The following is a 19,998-nucleotide window of genomic DNA, read 5'->3' on the forward strand; positions in this document are numbered from 1 at the left end:
ATCTGAAACAGGCTCCATGCTCTGAGCTGTCAGCACAGAGCCTGACACAGGGCTCAAACCCATGAACTGTGAGATCATGACCTGAGCCCAAGTTGGACGCTTAACTGACTAAGCCACCCAGGTGCCCTAAGAAATAGTTTTTTTGTTTTTTAACTTTAGGCTTTTATTTGGAAATAATTTAAAGTTTGTAGAACATTGCAAAAGTAGCACACAGAACATCCAGAACATCAGTACACTTTTTACCAAAATCCACCAATAGATGAATTTTGCCCCAGGTGCTCTTATTGCCCTAGTGAGCAAGTTTTCTCTCCCTTCTCCCCCTTTCTCTCTGCCTGTAACACACACACACACACACACACCCCTTTCCCAGCATCATTCATGGGTAAGTTGCATACACCATAGACCTTTTGATATGTCAGCATACATTTCCCAGGAATTAAGACATCCATGATGACAGAAGGTAACAGGTGCAGTAAATTTAACGCTGATGTGATACTTCTTCGTAACCTACAATCCCTATCCCAATTTGACAATTAACCTGGTAATGTGCTTTATACGTTTCCCCCACTCTAGTACAGAGTCCAGTCCAGTCGAGGACTTTACGTTTAGAGGTCATGTCCCTCCTTTCCTTTAATCTGGAATATTTCTCAGTTCTGTTTTTGATTTTGCCTTTTATGACAATCACATCTTGCAGAACAAGGGCCTTCTTTTGGTCAGGTGAATGTTTCTTGCTTGGGGGTTCCCACATGTTACACTCAGGTTGTACAATCCTAGTCAAGCACTGACACACGTGGGTTGTGTCCTTCACGTCAGGTGGTGCCCACTTCTGCCTCGTACAGTTACTACTCTCTCTCTCCTTCCTCTACCTAAGACCATCCCCGGGGAGACACCTTAAGACTGTACACCCATTAATCATTATTGCCTAAGCCAGTCTTCACTGTGACGGTTACAAAGTTACAATTTTCCAATGCTAGCACTCCTTCCATATTGTCCAGTCGGCACTAGGCATTGGAATGGAATGTTACTTAAAAGAGCAGTGTTTCCAGGTAGCAGTGAGAGACGGATGTGCAAAGCCCTCATCCCGGGGTCACCAGCGCTCTTTGGAGGTGCCGAGAGCTGTGAGGAGCTGGGGAGTGGAGCGGGGGCGGGGGTGTCGGGAGGCAAGGCTAGTGAGGGAGGCCAGGGCGCTCCATACACCTCCTCACGTGCCTGGCTGAGGTGTCCAGACTCGATCCTGAACATTGGTGAGCTTATCAAATCATAACAATATAAAACCTAATATTGGAGAAAATAACTTTATCAGAGTAATTTTTTAATGCTTTTTTAAAGTTTATTTATTTTGAGAGAGAGAGAGCAAACAAGGGAGGGACAGAGAGAGAGAGAGAGAGAGAGAGAGAGAGAGAGAGAGAGAATCCCAAGCAGGCTCCACAGCATCAGCATGGAGTCCCACATGGGGCTCAAACTCATGAACCTTGAGATCATGACCTGAGCCAAAACCAAGAGTCAGGCATATAACCAACTGAGCCACCCAGGCACCTTGTATCAATGTAATTTTTCATTTAAATAAGGCACCCATCTACCCATATATTTAATATTTGCAGAAAAGCCAATTGTTCCTTAATTTAATTTTTTACCATATTTAGAGTTAAACAAGACTGAGCATCATGATCAGATTTTTATAAAGAATGACAATAACTGCAGGAGTGAAGAGCAGGTTCTAAGGAATGAAGAGATTAGGGGCCATAAGAGGTGAGATAAAGAGAGTAAAGGCCCGGTCCAGCTCTACTAAAGACAAATGAGGTTTATCAACAATGGGCAACTGCAAGTCGAGTCGTCGGAAATCCCATCTAATGTTGGCTAGAGCTTCTCAAGGATGAATATGCTGGGGGTTCTTATTAGATGTAGATCGTGACCCGGGGACTTGAGCTCCCCAGTGAATGAGATGCTCCTGGTCAGGGCCCACCCTCTGAGCTGTCAGTCCCCAGGAGGCATGCCATAAATGACAGGGAGGCAAGCTACCGAGGAGCAATTGAATGACAGCATATCTCAGCCTTGATGAGAATGAACAGTCACCCCCACCAACACCCAACCCTTTGGCACTGCAGTCCTCAGTAGTTCCTTGAGGGCTCGATGACCCAGGTGTGGCTCAGTCTCCGGTCTGGGCTACTTTTGAAAGCGATTTGCAAGAGCCAGATACTGTGCTTCACCTACATCATCTCACTGAAGCCTCAGAACAGCCAAACGGAGACTCCCCCTTTATAAGGATGGGGACACAAGCTCAGAGCTGATGGCAGCATGTAAGATGCAGGACCCAGATCCGAACCCCTCTGGCTCCAAACCCTGCTCTTACCACACACTGATGAAGTGCCCACCACACACTATTCATGGGGTTCATTAAATGAACCTGCCCTCCAGCAAAGACTAAGAGGAAGAAGGATGTATTCAGAGGAGTTCCCATTCAGCCATGCGAATAAAGAGAAGTACCACTGAGGTATTAGTTTTCTGCTATGCAGATCTCTTTGGCTGAAATTGTAACAAATGCCCTTTTACAAAGTAGAATCTTGAGAATTAAATATGCTGGAGTAACATTATATTAAAATATAATAAATGATTCCCTCCTAATATTTGACTGTGAAGATTTTTCTAACATACAAGTTAGGACAATTGTGCAGTGAATTTCCAGATGCCCACTGTGGTCAACATTTTACTGTGTACCTTTGCCACACACTTCTCTGTCATCCATCAGTCCCTCAAATTTAAGAGAAAGAGAGGGAGAGCACAAGTAGGGGAGAGGGTCAGAGGGGGAGAGAGAGGGAGAGAGAGAGAGAGAGAGAGGAAGAGGGGGATAGAGAGAGAGAATCTTAAGCAAGCTCCATGCTCAGCATGCAGCCTGATGCAGGACTTGATCACACAACCCAGGGATCATGACCTGAGCTGAAATCAAGAGTCAGACTCTTAACTGACTGAGCCATCCAAACACCCTTGTCCCTCTAATTTTTTAATGCATTACAAAGTTTCAGATATCAGTCACTTTACTTCTAAAAACGTCTGCATGTGTATCATTAACTAGAGTTCAATATTTGTTTACAGTCCTTTTCTTTAAGTGAAATTTACTTACAATGAAATGTACAAATCCTAGGTGCATTTTGACAAATTTTGACAAGCACAGATGCCCATGAAACCCACGCCCTTCTCCAGAGGTAGAATGTTCCCATCACTCCAGAAAGTTCCTCCGTGTCCCTTCCTAGTCAATTTTCATCCCCATGGCCTCAGAGACAATTTCTAGATTATGGTTGCTGTCCTAGATCACATAAATGCAATTAGCCTTTTTTTTTTTTTTGAGAAGTCTGGAGTCTTAGGAAATATTTGCACATTAAGTAGACTCCAGATATACATCTATAAAAATTAGTTTATAGGAAACCTTTGTTTTAGTTGAGTGGTAAGGAAAATTGGAAGGTTGGACGGGCCTTCACACCAAGGTACATAACATTCTTGGTCAAGGAGCATGATAATCCTACGTAAGAGCAGAGCACTCCCCTCTCCCCCAAAGTAGGAGATTCAGTGGCTCACAGCAGTCGGCCCCAGCCTGGGGCTCCTAGGTCTCCAGGTCTCCTCAGAGTCACCTTTGGACACTTACTGTATTTAATATTTCAAAATGTCAAGTACATTAACTTTCCACAAGGCAGAACAGACTGACAAAAATAGCTCTCAGCCCCCTTGTGTTGGGCTGTTACCACGTAATCGTAATAGCTGATGTTTCCAAGACGTTTTCTCAGCCTCTGCCACTGTTTAAAGTGTTTTACACGTCTAATTTCATTGATAATATCAGTCAGCATAACATTTCATACATGGTACTTGTATCTATGCTTTTAAAAGCCACAAAACACATTTTCCTTCTAAATGTGTATATTGTTCAGTAGGTTAAAAAGCCTTCAAAATATGAGGCCTATGGAGAAAAATAATGAAGGAAATACCTACCCTCAAAAGAGGCAGATGACTCATTAGTGCTTAGGGAGAACCATTTGTGGGGAGCCCTTGAAATGCAAAAATAATGGATGATTTTATCTTTAAAATCATGTATTGAAATGTCAACAGTTCACATTATAGCAAGTAGAAGGTATAAATCATAAGAAATGGGCACAATACATTTGATTAGTCATTCTTAATTTTAAAAATATATACATTATATATACTTTTTATATATTTATATTATATATTACTTTATTTTTTAAGGGACAGCTTTATGTAATTCATTATAAAAAATGAAAAAACACCCAAACACCAAGCAATACAGAACTGCATGAAAAGGAAAGAAGTCAGCCCAAATCCCATCATCCAGAAACAACTATCAGTAACATTTGGTGAATACCATTACAGATATGAATAACATCTTTATGAATAACAGAGACGGCAGGAGAGAGAGTGATAGCTAACATTTGAACCCTGTACTAAGAGCTTTACCTGGATTACCTGTAAGCCACAAACTAGAGGCTGTTAGTCTTGTTTTGCAGATGAACTTGGTCACAGAGCAGTGAGTAACCTTTGCAGGTCACGTTAGCAGTCTGAATCAAGAATTCAGACTCTTAACCACTTGGCTATAATTTCATAAAATTGGGATTATATTAGTTATGCTATTTTCATCCTTTATTTAAATTAAACATAGTAACTTAGATTTACTTTAATTTAGAGAAGAAAGGGGGAAATTAAAAGAATCTAAATGACTTCTGAACATCAGCTCAACATTTATAATGCGACCCTTCTTCTCTAAGTGACCCTTCCAGAGATAAGGAAAAGAAAATCACGAGAGACATAAAGCGACCTGAGTATTTTTTAAAGCCACACATTTTAGTTTTAGGCAGTACCTATTGATGTGCTGTGAGAGATGTGAAAATCAGCATAGGTACATATAAACTCCCCCAACACTCAATTTTTGTGAACTATTTTTATTCTGTCAAAATTGACACAGTCTCCATTCTATCCATTACCCTGTAATTCTCACCACGGCTCCATCCTGGGTCTGTATTAAACTGGATTCTGTGCTCGGTAATAGTCCATTTACTGCAGCTCCTCTAAAATGTGAGTACTTCATTAATGTCACATTTTGGTTGACTGGATTTCAACAAGTCATTTTTATGACAATCTAAATTTTTTAAAAGGCAGAGTAGACGAGTTCCAAGTTCAATTTCCCGTGTTTGGGAGGCGCAGGTCAGGGAATCCAGCTTCTTCCCCTTTAAAAGACTTAACGAGCTATGTCCCTATGGATGAGACATTTGACCTTTTTGGGCCTCAGTTTCCCTACCTGTAATAGGTGGGTTTGAACTAATCACCTCTGAGGTCCTTTTCAGAAATGAAACAGGTGGTTCTCCGACTTTTCACCCAAGCTCCTCATCCTCCGAAAGCCCCGCCCTGTTCTGCCTGCAGCACCTCTGAACAGCAGGGGGCGCCCTAAACACAGCGATCCATTCCGTTCCCTGCAGGCACTCCTGGGGATCCAGGGAAAGAGAGGGAGCCAGACAAGGTCTCAAAATTCAGGGTTCGGTGGTCCAGAGACAAGCCTCCTCCCTGAACAACACGGGTAGCCAAAGCCTCAGAGGAATCTGTTGGTTTTTGTATCTTTCCAAATATTCGTGAGACTGAAACATTTCATTGTATTTTAAGTATGAAGATTCCTGAAGAAGACGAAAATAAGGACTCATATTCTTATAGTTCTGTCATAATTTACTGTTTTAAAATTAAACACAGGTAAGTAATAGAGCTATTCTTTTTGGGGGGTTGAGTGGCAGTAGACATAATATCCCAGGTTCTCAGAACATGAATTCATTCATTCATTCATATTTGTTGATGCTCTACTATGTGCCAACCACTGTTTGTTTATAGCATTAAAGACACAGAGCCCTTGCTCCCATTAAAGCCTATACTGTGTGAGCATTTTAAGGTGATGGGCTGAAATAGGGTTCCAGGTGTCAGAAGGCATATGTGGAGCCATATTGCAGCTAACTAAGTGTAACCCTTACAAATAGCAGACAGTATTCAAAAGAAACTGCCCATGGGATAGATAGTCTGCTTATCTATTTAGGAATTTTACTACCAGCAAAATGAGGTAATTGAGAAAATTAATGTGGAATGAGTTAAATGCAGAGATACAACATTCTGGAAAGAGACACAGAAAGCCAGCTCAGTTTGTATTTATCAGTCTCAAGGGTAGTGCTGCGGATGGACGGACATCAGCGCTCAAACTAACCGCGGCAGTTACGCATCTCTTATGGCGAACAACACGAGTTCCGGAATTAGGCTGCCCAAGCTTGAATACCATCTCTGCCACTCACCAACTGGCTGACTTTGGAGGAATTTCTCACTCTACCTTAAGGGAGTCAGGTGAGGATTCCGTGGATCCATACATTTGAGCCATTAGAACAGTGGCCTGGCACAGTCATCACTCAGTAAATATTCACCATAGTCATCAACATAATTATCACTATAGTTTTATTTTTTTTAATTTTTAATGTTTTTTAATTTATTTTTGAGAGACAGAGAGATACACTGAGAGCAGAGGAGGGCCAGAGAGAGAGGGAGACACAGAATCTGAAGCAGGCTCCAGGCTCTGAGCTAGCTGGCAGCACAGAGCCCCACGCGGGGCTGGAACCCACAAACCATGAGATCATGACCTGAGCTGAAGCCAGCCGGATGCTTAACCAACTGAGCCACCCAGGTACCCCTATCACTATAGTTTTAAATTTGCCTGAATTCTTCTCATCCTGACTGAATTTTCAAACCTTAGTTTCAATTTGCTTAGTCAGTGAAAAACAAACAAAAAACCCAACCCATTTCCTGAGCACTTACTATGTGTCTTGCACTGTTCTAGGCACTAAGGATTTGGCAATACACAAGATAATATCTACTTTCTCATGAGCTTACAATTCCCAGGAGAATGCCAGGCAATTTTTTTTAAAGTAAATAAACAAGTGAGGGTGTAATAGATGGAAGTTGTGTTTCTTTCTTTAGAATTAATTTTAACAACCTTAAAATATTATTTATGGTATTCTTTTTTTCAGTTACAATTAAAACATTTTATTTATTTATTTACTTGGTTTTTTGTTTAATATAATTGTCAAATTGGCTTACATACAACACCCTGTGCTCATATTTAGGGTATTCTTGATGATATGCTGCAATAGATTGAATGTTTATATCCCCTCAAAATTCGTATGTTGAAACCTAATTTGCAATGTGATCCTGTTGGGAGACGAGGCCTTTGGGAGATGATTAGGTCATGCAGGCAGAGCCTTCATAAAAGGGATTAGTGCCCTTATAAAAGAGATGCCTTCACCCTTCCCACCATGTGAGGATGCACGAGAAGACTCTTGTCTATGACCCAGGAAATGGGCTCTCACCAGCTGTAGAGTCTGCCAGTGACTTGATCTTGGACATCCAGCATCCAGAACTGTGAGAAATAAACGTTCGTTGCTTACGCCACCCAGCTTGTGGTATTTTTGTTACAGCAGCTGGAATGGACTGAGACATCTGTTTGTGTAAGAAAACATCTTCCACTTAAAGTATGGATATGTGAATCCTAGCAATGAACTTGAGTCAGGATATCCTCTGGTTTCCTTCTTCACTTCCACAACATGTAAGCAGGAAGTATAAATGCTAGACCTCCTCTTTTGGTAAAAGAACATTGCATTTGAGTCTAACAAGATTTTAGACCTGATTAAATCTCGACTTGTGTTTGTTCTGGCTGAAGACTCAATTTCAGGCTGATACCTGCAGTGTGATTCCAGCAATGAGAGAATGAGTGGATTGTGTTTCCTCAGCCTTCAAATAATCTGGGTGAAATGAATATATGTTACTGCTCTTACATTTCTCACCAGTGAAACATCTTCAACAGGAAAGGAGAGTTTCTACTAAGCCAACAAACTAGATAAAGATGCCCCCTTCCTTAAGGCATGTTACTTCCATCTCCTTGAAATTTTTCATGCTTGATGCCTATTTCTACAAGGTCTGAGATGTGAATTGCACTCCCTAATTTTGTTCAGTGCACACCCTGTGCAACGATATCAAACAGGTCTCTTGATGGGTCTCATCAAGTCCTGTGAAGAGAGAAGCAGGAGAGCAACTTATTTTATAACCTTATTTTGCAATTGCCTTCTTTCTATTCCTACCTCTCATCACTATATCTTCTCACCTGCAGGCAAACATAAATTTTCATGCCAGTGGTTAATAAGTCTACACTAGATATTAGCAATTAAGTACATTTTTGGGAGAAGACCATCATCTCATATCTAGATGACCACAACAAAGTAAGCAAATAAAATTGCACATGCACACCCTCAACAAAACAAAACTAAACAAAATTTTAAAACCTAGGAGACATCCCCATCTGGTCTGGCATCAGGCCACCGTTTTCAGCTGCCACATTAGCTTTCATGCTCTTATCCCATCTTCTTCTTCTTTTTTTTAAAGTTTTATTTATTTTTGATACAGAGAGAGACAGAGCATGAGAGGGGGAGGAGCAGAGAGAGACACAGAACCGGAAGCTGGCTCCAGGCTCAGAGCCAGCTGTCAGCACAGAGCCCTATGCGGGGCTCGAACCCACGAACATGAGATCTGACCCGAGCCGAAGTCGGAAGCTCAACCGACTGAGCCACCCAGGCACCCCTCTTATCCCATCTTCTGAATGAGTACGGCTCCATCACGTCAGGATTATGAGAGCCCTGCAATCTCTCGAATCAAAACCAAACTATGAGGCACCTGGGTGGCTCAGTTGGTTGAACATCTGACTCTTGATATTGGCTCAGGCCATGATCCCAGGATCGTGGGATGGAGTCCCATGTCAGGCTCTACATTGAACATGGAGTCTGCTTAAGATTCTCTTTCTCCCTCCCTCTGCCCCTCTCCTGCTTGCATCCTCTCTCTCTCTCTCACTCTGCCCTTTTCTCCCTCTCATTCTCTCTCTAAGTAAAAAATAAACTTAAAAAAAATAAATGTATAAACAAAACTCTGCCTGTAACAAAAGATCCAGCCCTTCGCAGCATTCTGGAGCTCCAGACCTAATCTCCAGTGCCAGGTGCACATCTCTGTGTGGCCGTGAGCACCTGACTTAGCATGTCTCCAACTCACCCCAGTGTCCTCCTCCCCAGCCCTCTGGCTCCTCCTTTGTTCTCAGTCTCCATCATACTCCTTCCTCTCTTCTCAGCTTCTCCAGTGCTTACCCATCTTCTTAGAGTCTTTCTCTGCATTTCCCTCCCTTCAACCTGACACCACATCAGTCACCTAGCACCCATTGCCTGTTCTGGATTCTTCAGTCCGTCCAGTTCTCTGCAGCACTGCCTCCCGGGAGGAATGCAGCACTTTGGAGCCAGGGCTCTGGCATTTGAAGGCCCCTCTCCTCCTTTCAATGTCCTGCTCTCCTGTTGTCCAAATGGAGCTCTCCCTATTTACCTGCCTACTCCTAAACCTCCAGATGCTCCTTACTGCCTTCAGGATGAAAACTCAGCTTGTTCCAGTCTACCCCACTCGCCCCTAGTTTTAGCTGCAATTCACTGCCGTCTTCTCTGCCCTCCCCTCCTCATCTCACAGTTTCTAGCTGCCACTTCAAACTACTTAGAATTTCCTCAAAATGTTGTGCTCCAAGCCGCTCACCTTCTTGTACCCCATGAATTGAACATCACCTTCTTCCCCCAGCAAACTCTTATTCATCCTTCAAGGTCCTAGTCAAGTGTCGCCTCTTGTCTGAAGCCTCCCCACCCGCCCCCCGCTTCATCTAGCTTTCCGGGCACATGTGACAAGCCTCTGCCTTGATGCTTCTCATTGTGGTGCCGTGCGGCGTGTTTCTCCTGGCTTTTTCTCTCATCAGGAACGAGCTCCCCCAAGAGGGGGGCCAGATCTCATTTTATACCTAATGCCCTCAGAGCTGACACTCAGCAAGTGCTCAGGAGTTGGTTGGAACCTTGACATGGAAAGATAAGAACAATGAGATGGCAGGTGACTGCAGGGACTGTTGAGCAACTCCAGATGAGCTGCAGATATAGAAGGGAGGAGCCTGCAGTTGCCCGGCAGGCCTCTGGCTAGCAGACAGCCAGAAAACGCAGAGTGCTAAGAATCAGAACCTTCCCCGGAATATCTTCCTGTCTGGTGCAGCTTGACATTTTGGGGTCTGTTGGCCTAGGGCTTTACAAAGTGAAATGAAAGGATCTGTGCGTCGACTATAAAGTGATCGTCTTTAGAAAGACAGACACTAAGGAAAAAAATCTCTACTTCAGTGGATTGAAACCTCAGAGTTCTGGAATTGATTTATGGACTCCAGCAAGTGGGAAGATACTATATGGTTATTTTTGTATCTTCTTCCAGTTCATTGTTCAAATATGTTCCAAAAGCTAAATAAGTCTTGTTTATATGATTTTGAATTCCCTGGAGTTCAAGAGTTGACTGAAAATAAAATATGAGTGGGCCTCATTATCTTGCCTGCTTAAATTTCATTGATGAAATGGCACATTCACTTTCCTTTTGCCTGGAAACAGGTTTTTTTGGAAACCTCTTTTTTAAGAAACAAAAACATCAGATTATCATTATTAAAGTAAGCTGAATTTTTAAAAAATGCATCTCCCACAAATATATCCATATAATTAATGTTAATTTGATATATGACTTATCTATTTATATTGGTTTGATGAATGCTCTAACAGTCAGACAACTACCAGCTGTGCTGAGTACTTACTGTGCCCTGCTCAGCTGGGCTGCTAGGATTTGAAGGAGGGATACTGTTCCTGCGCTCAAGACACTCACAGTCTCGGGGCACCTGGGTGGCTCGCTTGGTTAAGTGTTGGACTTATGCTCAAGTCATGATCTCACTGTTCATGGGTTTGAGCCTCGCATCGGGCCCCATGCTGACAGTGTGGAGTCTACTTGGGATTTTCCCTCTCTCTCTCTCTCTCTCTCTCTCTCTCTCTCTCTCTCTCTCTCTCTCTCCCCCTCCCTTTCTCTCTGCCCCTTCCCCCACTTGTGTTCTCTCTTTCTATCTCAAAATAAATAAATAAACTTAAAAAGAAGTCACTGAATTTACTTTAAAAGTGGGGTGGGGGGGCACCTGGGTGCCTCAGTCAGTTAAGCACCCAACTTTGGCTCAGGTCATGATTTCATGGTTCATGAATTTGAGCCACACATCAGATTCTCTGCTGTCAGTGCAGAATCCACTTTGGATCTTCTGTTTCCCCGCTCACCCCCCGCCCCCGCTCATGGTCTGTATCTCAAAAATAAATAAACATTAGAAAAATTAGTTAAGGGGCACCTGGGTGGCTCAGTTGGTTAAGCGTCTGGCTTCAGCTCAGGTCATGATCTCACGTTCGTGAATTCGAGCCCCATGTTGGGCTCTGTGCTGACAGCTCAGAGCCTGGAGCCTGTTTCCGGTTCTGTGTCTCCTTCCCTCTCTGCCCCTCCCCTTCTCATGCTCTGTCTCTCTCTATATCAAAAATAAATAAAACATTAAAAAATTAAAAAGAAAGAATCTTTAAAAAAAAAAGAAAAATTAGTTAATAATAAAATAAAAAGACAGTCTCATTGGGGAACTAATGAGTAAAGAAATATTCACATCAATGTAATGATGTAGAAAGGTCTGTAACGTTCTGTTGGCGCACAAAGTTCAATCAGATAATTACCTGGCAATGCTGGGGTACACATCACAAAGGGGAACACAAACTAGTTCCAAGTGTGGCCAAAAAAGCATGCAGTCTATTCAAGCAAATTCATGTATAAGCAGGTGGGAGCTCTCCGGCTTTGGCCCTATTCCTTTACGATAAGTATCCAGGCATAGGAACTGTGGTGTGTGCAAGGTGACCCAGTGCCTTATCCTACTTTACAAGATGCTCTTAAGTCTTGACGGTCATGCTAGGAAAGCTCTGTGTTACCAGGCCAGATGGAAACCAAACTCTAAATGCAATGCATTAGAGAGATGCTTTCAAATTTTATTTTTATACTATATTCTACTATAGTTTTAGTTAAGTTTTCTGATTGAGGAAATAAGCTTCAGATTAACAATGAGCTAGGATATTTTCAGCTCCACACAGGGTCACGAGTACATCATGTGTGCTGAGGGAATATGCATTAATGGAGAACACCCTGAGTTGCTTCAGATTCTTGGTCGTCACTGAAGGATATGCCAAAACTGGAAGAAGATTGCAGTGAATTGGAGATGAAAATTAGATGTCCTAAAAAGGCAAATTCTCTCTCTCCTTTCCTTGGATTCTCTCTCTTGTGTGAGTATTGCAATGCCTCTAGTAGCCAAGGGTTCCAAAAGGAATCTATCTCTCCCTTACCTGCCCTATTTTGTTAAAAGGAATGTCTCTTGATTTTATCTCTTTATTCATATTTCTTTTCTTTTGTTTGTTTGTTTGTTTCTTTCTTTCTTTCTTTTCCTTTTTTCTTTCTCTTTCTTTCTCTCTTCTTTCTTCCTTTCTTTCTTTCTCTCTTCTTTCTTTCTTTCTTTCTTTCTTTCTTTCTTTCTTTCTTTCTTTCTTTCTTTCTTTCTTTCTTTCTTTCTCTCTTCCTTTCTTTCTTCTCCTATTATTTTCATGGTGAGACACTAAGAAGACCCAAGTGCTTTTGGCAGGAGTGTTAGCCAGAGACATTCTACAGTTTTTTTTTAATGATATTTTTGTTTCCTCTTTTAGAGAGCGTTTCAAATCCCTAGACTTTGCTATTGCTGTTTTCACATTTGGATGGCAACATGCATGTGCACTTTCCCAGATGCCTCACATGCCTTGCAGCCAGTGGCCACAAGCTCTAACAGGTCCAGAATGAAAGTGAAAATTACAAGACTGTTTCCAGTCTTGTCTTTATGCCCAGTTTTCCAGATGATCTTGAGAAAGCCCCAACTGCATGAGGCATGATGGGTATGATAATACTCCACATACGGATAGGTTTGTCATATAGACAAACAAGGTCATGTCTGCAAATGATTTCCAGCTCCTTGGAAGCAGGTGATATTACGAAGCCATGGTGATTACAGCAGTCAAGAGTCTAACTGATTTTAGTGAGACCTGCTCTAGTGTATCTTGCCTCTGGTTTCATTATAACCAGCAGCTTTCTAAAGGAAGGGGGTATTTCATGGGAACGTTGAAGGATAAGAGAATTAAGACTACCAGTCAGTGTGGAGAATGATGTGCTTCCCTTACAACTATTTTTAACAACTGGTCTTCTCCAAGAGGCACTGGCATGACCCAAGATGATCACTCCTGGATTCAGCGATCCACTTCAGAAGGTCCTCATGGCCTGTCTGTGCTGCTTTGTCTAGTTGGTGCATATTCCCACTGTCTTGGGAAATGGAGGACAGGAGTAGTAAACACAGGCCAAGGAACCTGCATTTCCATGCATTTTCACCCCAGGGAACTGTGATTTCAATCAACAGCTGGAGCAATTCTGAGACTTCCAGGTGTTGGTGGCGTTCAGAATGCACACTGAACTTCTAGAAGATTTGAGAGGGAAGGTACTCAAATGGGAGCATCCTACACATGAGAGGCTTTTTTTGTATGGGTTGATGGGTAGACATTCTTGGGAAGACCACAAAATCTTATGTGTTGCATAAGGAGTCTGCGGGGTAGTCAATGTCAATGTCACAGAGGACACCGTGTTCAATCCTTTTCCAACACTGTGGACCTCTTAGTCAGAGGTCTTCAACCCTATGAGACCTAACAACCTCCCTGTTATAATTGGGTAAATCCCCTTCACTGTCTGGAAATGAAATTCACAGGTAATAAATGCATATAATTAATACACATATGCATACATACACACATGTACACATCATATAGAAATCATATATATCATGTGCGTACATATATTCCATACTATATATATGTAAGTATATATGTATATATTCCAAACTGTAATAAAGGTAGAAGAGAAGTAATTTATAAAGAAATACTACATAACATGTATTTCAATATGCAGTTGTTTTATTATGACTACACTAGAAAACATAATAAAAGAGCTTGTACCTTTATGTAGAAGTCAAATAGTTATACCTACTTGTAATTAATATGTTTGAATTTAAAAGTAAGTGAGAAGTTCCAAATATATTCCAGATGAGAAGTATAGAAAAATAAAAGACAACATTTAAGAGTAGAGGATAGAATGAAAACTAGCGTTTTGTTAAGATAGACTAGACTTATTTGCATTTGAAAAGAGAAATGGGACACTAATTTTAATTTAAGCAGGGATAACATGTTAGGACAAATATGCCTCTGAAGAGGGACATGATGGACATACATAGTATCAATGGACACCCCAACAGGAAATAGTGTGTGTGAAGGAAGAAGTGAAGGATGTTTCATGAAGGTACAGGCAGGCTTATGAGACACCATTAGGGAAGGCTGAAGCTTCTAGGGGCTAGTAAGAGTTCCTGCAGGTTCAAAGGGAGGCAGCAATGGATGGAACTCAGTGAGTCATGGAGCTGACTACCCCAGTGCCGTAGCCTTGGGCAAAGTAACTTGGCCTCAGCCAACAGGCGGATGGGCACTGGGTGGGGAGGAAACCAGAATGGTAAGTAGCCTGACCTCTCTCCTTCTGCCCTCCATTCTCTTCTCAGGGCCTCACATTGGCCAGATCCAACAGGAGCCATTGAGCAAAGAACAATTGAAAGCTGTGTGGAATGTTAGCTAATTCTTTCTTTTGCAGGACTGCCTTGAACATTGCTCCACCCCCAACCACCCTTCCCCAGATATTTCTAATATGCCCTCTGGGACTAGTGCCCAGCTGAGAATCACTGCTTTACCTCATTGGACTGAAAAATGTTTTTCTTGTGTAGACCCTTCCAAGGTCCATAGACCTTTGGAAAATAAATGGAGGACAGTCATCTGCAGCCTGTGTCTAAGTGTTAGGGAGAAGGTTCGATTGTGGAAATGCTCCACCTAACTTGTCACAACAAACTGGTTATACTGGTTATCTATTTCTGCATAACCAAGGACACAAAACCTTGGTGGCTTACAGCAATAGTAACCATTTCTTACTGTTCCTAGAAGAAAGGCATTCAGACAGGGCACAAAGGGGAGAGTTTATCAGACTCAAAGATGTGGGGCTGGAATCATCTGAAAGCTCCTTCACTCATGTGTCTGGGGATTGATGCTGGCTGTGGGCTGAGGGCTTCACTGAGGTAGCTGGTGAAGGAGCCACACATCCCTTCTGCATGTGGCCCAACCTTCTTCACAATATGGCGGCTGGGTTCCGAGAGCGAGGAAGAAGAGAGGCAGCAGAAAGCTGTATGACCTGTCTTCAAAAGTGACAGCTCATCAGTTTCACCATATTCTATTCATCAGAAGTCCAGAAGCTCAGGGCGGGAGGTGGGGAGACTAGATCCACCTTTCAAAGGGAGGCATTTCAAAGAATTTGTGGACTCATTTTAAAACTACCACGCTAACCTTCCAGAAGATCCAGCTCCTGCCTCTGTAAATATTGGAAGGAAAGAGGGTATGTCAGAGACTCATTGTGTCCTTCCTTTGTAACCCCAAACTTACATGGTAGGCACTTCAGCTATCTGAATGCATGTAAGTCAAGTGGCAGCTGCCGGTCTTAGAGGTAAATCAGAAGGCAGACCTGGCTAAACCCAGCTTCATCTTTTCCACAAGGCCCTCAAGACAGCCGGGAAAAAGAGGGACCTGCAGTGACCATCCATTCAACTTTCCGGTTTCCCCCAAGGTGCTTATTGGAGCATCACCACCTGCTCTGTACGTCCAGGTAGACTATGCCCCAGTCTACCTTAGGTGTGCAGTGGTAGCAGGCCAATGTATGGGTCACTCTCTGCAGAACCCCTGCTGGCAGCAGGGCCAGAAGCCTTACTGTGTGGGCTGGCCTGCTGCTGAGAGAACACGGAGCCTTCGCCAAAGGTGGCCTGTGGGCCCGTGAGCCTCAGCAAGTGTCTTAAACCTACCCTGGTGTACCACGTGTCCCTAGTAAAATTATATGGGGATAAGCTTGAGCTCGCCACATATTGATTTACTTCTTTTTTAAAAGAGTTTTTAAAGTTTATTTATTTATTTTGAGAGACAGGGAGAGCAGGAGAGAGGCAGAGGCAGAATCCCAAGCAGGCTCTGCACTGTCAGCATGGAGCCTGATGTGGGGCTTAAACTCACCATGACCTGAGCTAAAATCAAGAGTCAGATGCTTAACTGACTGAGCCACCCAGACACCCCTTATTGATTCACTTCTCCATCACCTATTTGGTGGCAGGAACTGTCTTTACTCCTCAACTCATCTTGACAGAAGAGGGTTGTTATCCCCATGTCACTGATGGGGAAACAGAAATAGGCAAAGGGAATAAGTAGAACAAGAGGACTGTTCTCTCACAAAATTTGATGTACTGTCCGGGGAAAGCCAAGCCCCTTCCCATAGTGGGGCCGAGGTTTCCTGCTTGGGCAGAGCCTTTACCCTCAGAGCGAAAACTCCCACCGGTAAGCCCTAGATGTACATGAACTTTCTCCAGCCTTCACACACAGTAGATTAGGAAACCCAGAGCAGCCATAGAATCCTTTACACGAATGGGTCAGGGAAGCTGCTGTGGGGGTCTGCTAGTCTCTGGGACCAAAGATGGTTGTAAATACACGTCTTTAAGTAAAAAACACTTTTTTAATTGCCCCTTGCTGCTTCTCCAGGTAAGGGCCAAGAGGAAAATGAAATCTTAAATTTGAGTTCGAAACCTAATTATTTGGGTATTTCATATCTTGCACTATCATCAACCTTTTGTTTATCTTTTATCATGCCCTGAGGAAGATATTCTGCCCCAACAGTGATTATACAGAAAGAGAAACTAAGGGATAAGTAATATAATTAGTTTAATGTTTTTAATTAAGCCTTTAATAGACACCATAAAATAAACACTAAAAATACTAACATGGCACAATGAGATAATTTACCCTAATTGACAAAAGGTTAAGGACCAAAATTGTAGGAGGATTTAAGCTTTTGGGTGGCCCACACCGGTCATCTGTTTTCTCTATCCAACGTGTACACAGTCATGTATAACAAGGACGTAAATATCTGTTGAATGAATACTTTTATCTAAAAGTAAATCCCTGTATTTGTACTTTGATAAGTGAAAACATTAGTGGAGATATTTTTTCTTTAAAAGTGTGTGTGGGGCGCCTGGGTGGCTCAGTTGGTTGAGCGAGCGACTCTTGATTTCAGCTCTGGTTATGAACTCAGGGCCATGAGATCAAGCTCTGTTGCTGGCCACATGCTGAGCAAGGAGCCTGCTTAATGGTCTCTCTGTCTGTCTGTCTCTCTGCCTTTCCCTCTCCCTTACGCATGCTTTCTCTGTCTCTCTCTCTCTGAAATAAAAAATAAATAAATAATAACATAAAACTTAAAAAAAAAAGTGTGTGCATAAGGGACACCTGGCTGGCTCAGTCAGTGGAGTATGTTACTCTTGATCTCAAGATTGTGAGTTTGAGCCCCACAATCGGTGTAGAAATGACTTAAAATCCTTAAAACAAAAAAAAAAAAAAGGAAAAAGAAGTATGTGTGTAGGTAACCAAAATGGTGGAGTAGGGGACCCAGGACCCTGTCCTCTGGAAAAGGTCAACAGTTAGATGAGCATCTGTGAATGAAAACAGCTCTGGGAGAGCTCAAGAGTCCACTGAAGAAGCTTCAGCAACACAATGGAACAAAAACCCTGAGAACACGGGCACAAAAAGGCCAGCAAGAACAGCTCTGTTTTGTCACTGCCAGCCCATCCCCCAACCTGGCATCGCTCAGGCTTGAAAGGTATATCATCAGATGCAGATAGTCCGATTCCATACTATGCCAGCGTGTTGTTCACTTAACTCTGGTGCAACGTTAAGAGACAGAAGAATTAAATGTAGCTATAACCACAGTAATTTGTTAATGCATACATAATGTAAAAAGATGTAAATCATGATATCAAAAACATAAAAAGTGGGCAGGGAATAAAAGCATAGAGATTTTGTATGTCATCAAAGTTAAGTTGTTATCAGCTTAAAATAGACTGTGATATCTTATAAGATGTTTTATGGAAGCCTCAGGGTAACCACAGAACAAAAATCTACTGTAGGTTCACACAAGATAAAGAGAAGGGAATCAGAGTATTCCACTACAGAAAGCCAACATCAAGGGGCCCTGGGGTGGCTCAGTCGGTTAAGCGTCTAACTCTTGGTTTCAGCTCAGCTCATGATCTTGAGGTTCGTGGGTTTGGACTCCACATCAGGCTTTATGTTGACAGTGTGGAGCCTGCTTAGGATTCTCTCTCTCTCTCTCTCTCTCTCTCAAATAAATGAACTTAAAAAAATTTTTTTTAATTTTAAAGAAAATCAACATCAAGTCACAAAGGAAGACAGTAAGAAATAAAGAAACAAAAGAACTACAAGCAAGCTGGCCAGAAAACAATGAATACAATGGCATTAGTAAATTTTTACCTATCAATAATTAACTTAAATGTAAATTAAACTCTCCAAACAAAAGGCAGAGAGTGGGTGAATGGATTAAACAAATAAGTCTCCACTATATGCTGCCTACATATGGTTCACCTCAGCCTCAAGGACACACATAGGCTAAAGTGAAGGAATGGAAAAAGACACCCCACACCAAATGGAAACTAGAAGAGAGCAATAGCTATACTTCTATCAGACAAACAGACTTTAGATCAAAAACGATCACAAGAGACAAAGAAGGTCATTATATAATTTAAAAAGGGTCATTCATCAAGAGGTCATTCATTTACAATGACTGTAAATATATATGCACCCAACACCGGAGCAACTAAATATATTAAGCAAATACTAACAGATTTGAAGTGGGAAATAGACAACAATACAATCAGAGGAGAGGACTTCAACATCCCCACCCCAACAAAAGGTAGGTTATCCAGACATAAAAATGAATGAGGAAACATTTAACTTGAACTGTACGTTAGGCCAAATGGACCTAACACACACATATAGAACATTTGTTCCAATAGCAGCAGAATGCACATTCTTCTCAAGTACACATAGAACATTCTCCAGAATGGGTCATATGTTAGGTCACAAAGCAAGTGAATTGTATATTATTTCATTTCATTTTATTTATTTTTATAAATATTTATTTTTGAGAGAGAGAGAGAATGAATGAGTGGGGGAGGGGCAGAGAAAGGGGGAGACAGGTGATCCAAAACAGGCTCTGTGCTGACAGCAGCAAGCCTAATGCAGGGTTCAGACTCACAAACAGTGAGATCATGACCCTAGCCAAAGTTGGACGCTCAGCCAACTAAGCCACCCAGGCACCCCCAAGTCTCAGAAAATTTTAAAAGATTGAAATAATACCAGGTATCTTTTCTGACCACATGGCATGAAACTAGAAATCGATAAGAGGAGGAAAACAGGAAGCTTCAAAAATGTGTGGACATTAAACAACACACTTCTGAACAACCATTGGGTCAAAGAAGAAATCAAAACATCTTGAGGCAAATGAAAATGGAAATACCACCTACCAAACATAGGGGACACAGGAAGTGCAGTTCTCAAAGGGAATCTTATAGTGGTAAATGCCTACCTTGGGAAAAAGGAAAGATCTCAAAAACCTAATGTTACATCTCAAAGAACTGGAAGAACAAACTAAGGCAAAGTTAGCAGAATAAAAACAATAAAGATCAGAGCAGAAATAAATGAAACAGAGAATAGAAAAAGATTAGGAAAGGTCACTGAAACTTAGAATTGGTTTTTTTTTTTGAAAATATAAACAAAGGTGACAAAATGTCAGCTAGATTTATGAAGAAAAAAAAGAATGAGTACTCAATGAGTTAAAAGATATAAATGAAAGAAGAAAGATTAAACAGACACCACAGATACACACAGTGTCATAAGATACTATTATGAACTAGTTATACACTAACAAACTGGACAACCTAGAAGACATGGATATATTCTTAGAAGCATACAACCTACCAAGACTGAGCCATGAAGAAATAGAAAATCAAAACAGACCAATAACAACTAAGGAGATTGAGTCAGTAATCAAAAA

The sequence above is a fragment of the Suricata suricatta genome, chromosome 12, assembly GCF_006229205.1.
Source record: "Suricata suricatta isolate VVHF042 chromosome 12, meerkat_22Aug2017_6uvM2_HiC, whole genome shotgun sequence".
Classification (NCBI taxonomy): domain Eukaryota; kingdom Metazoa; phylum Chordata; class Mammalia; order Carnivora; family Herpestidae; genus Suricata; species Suricata suricatta.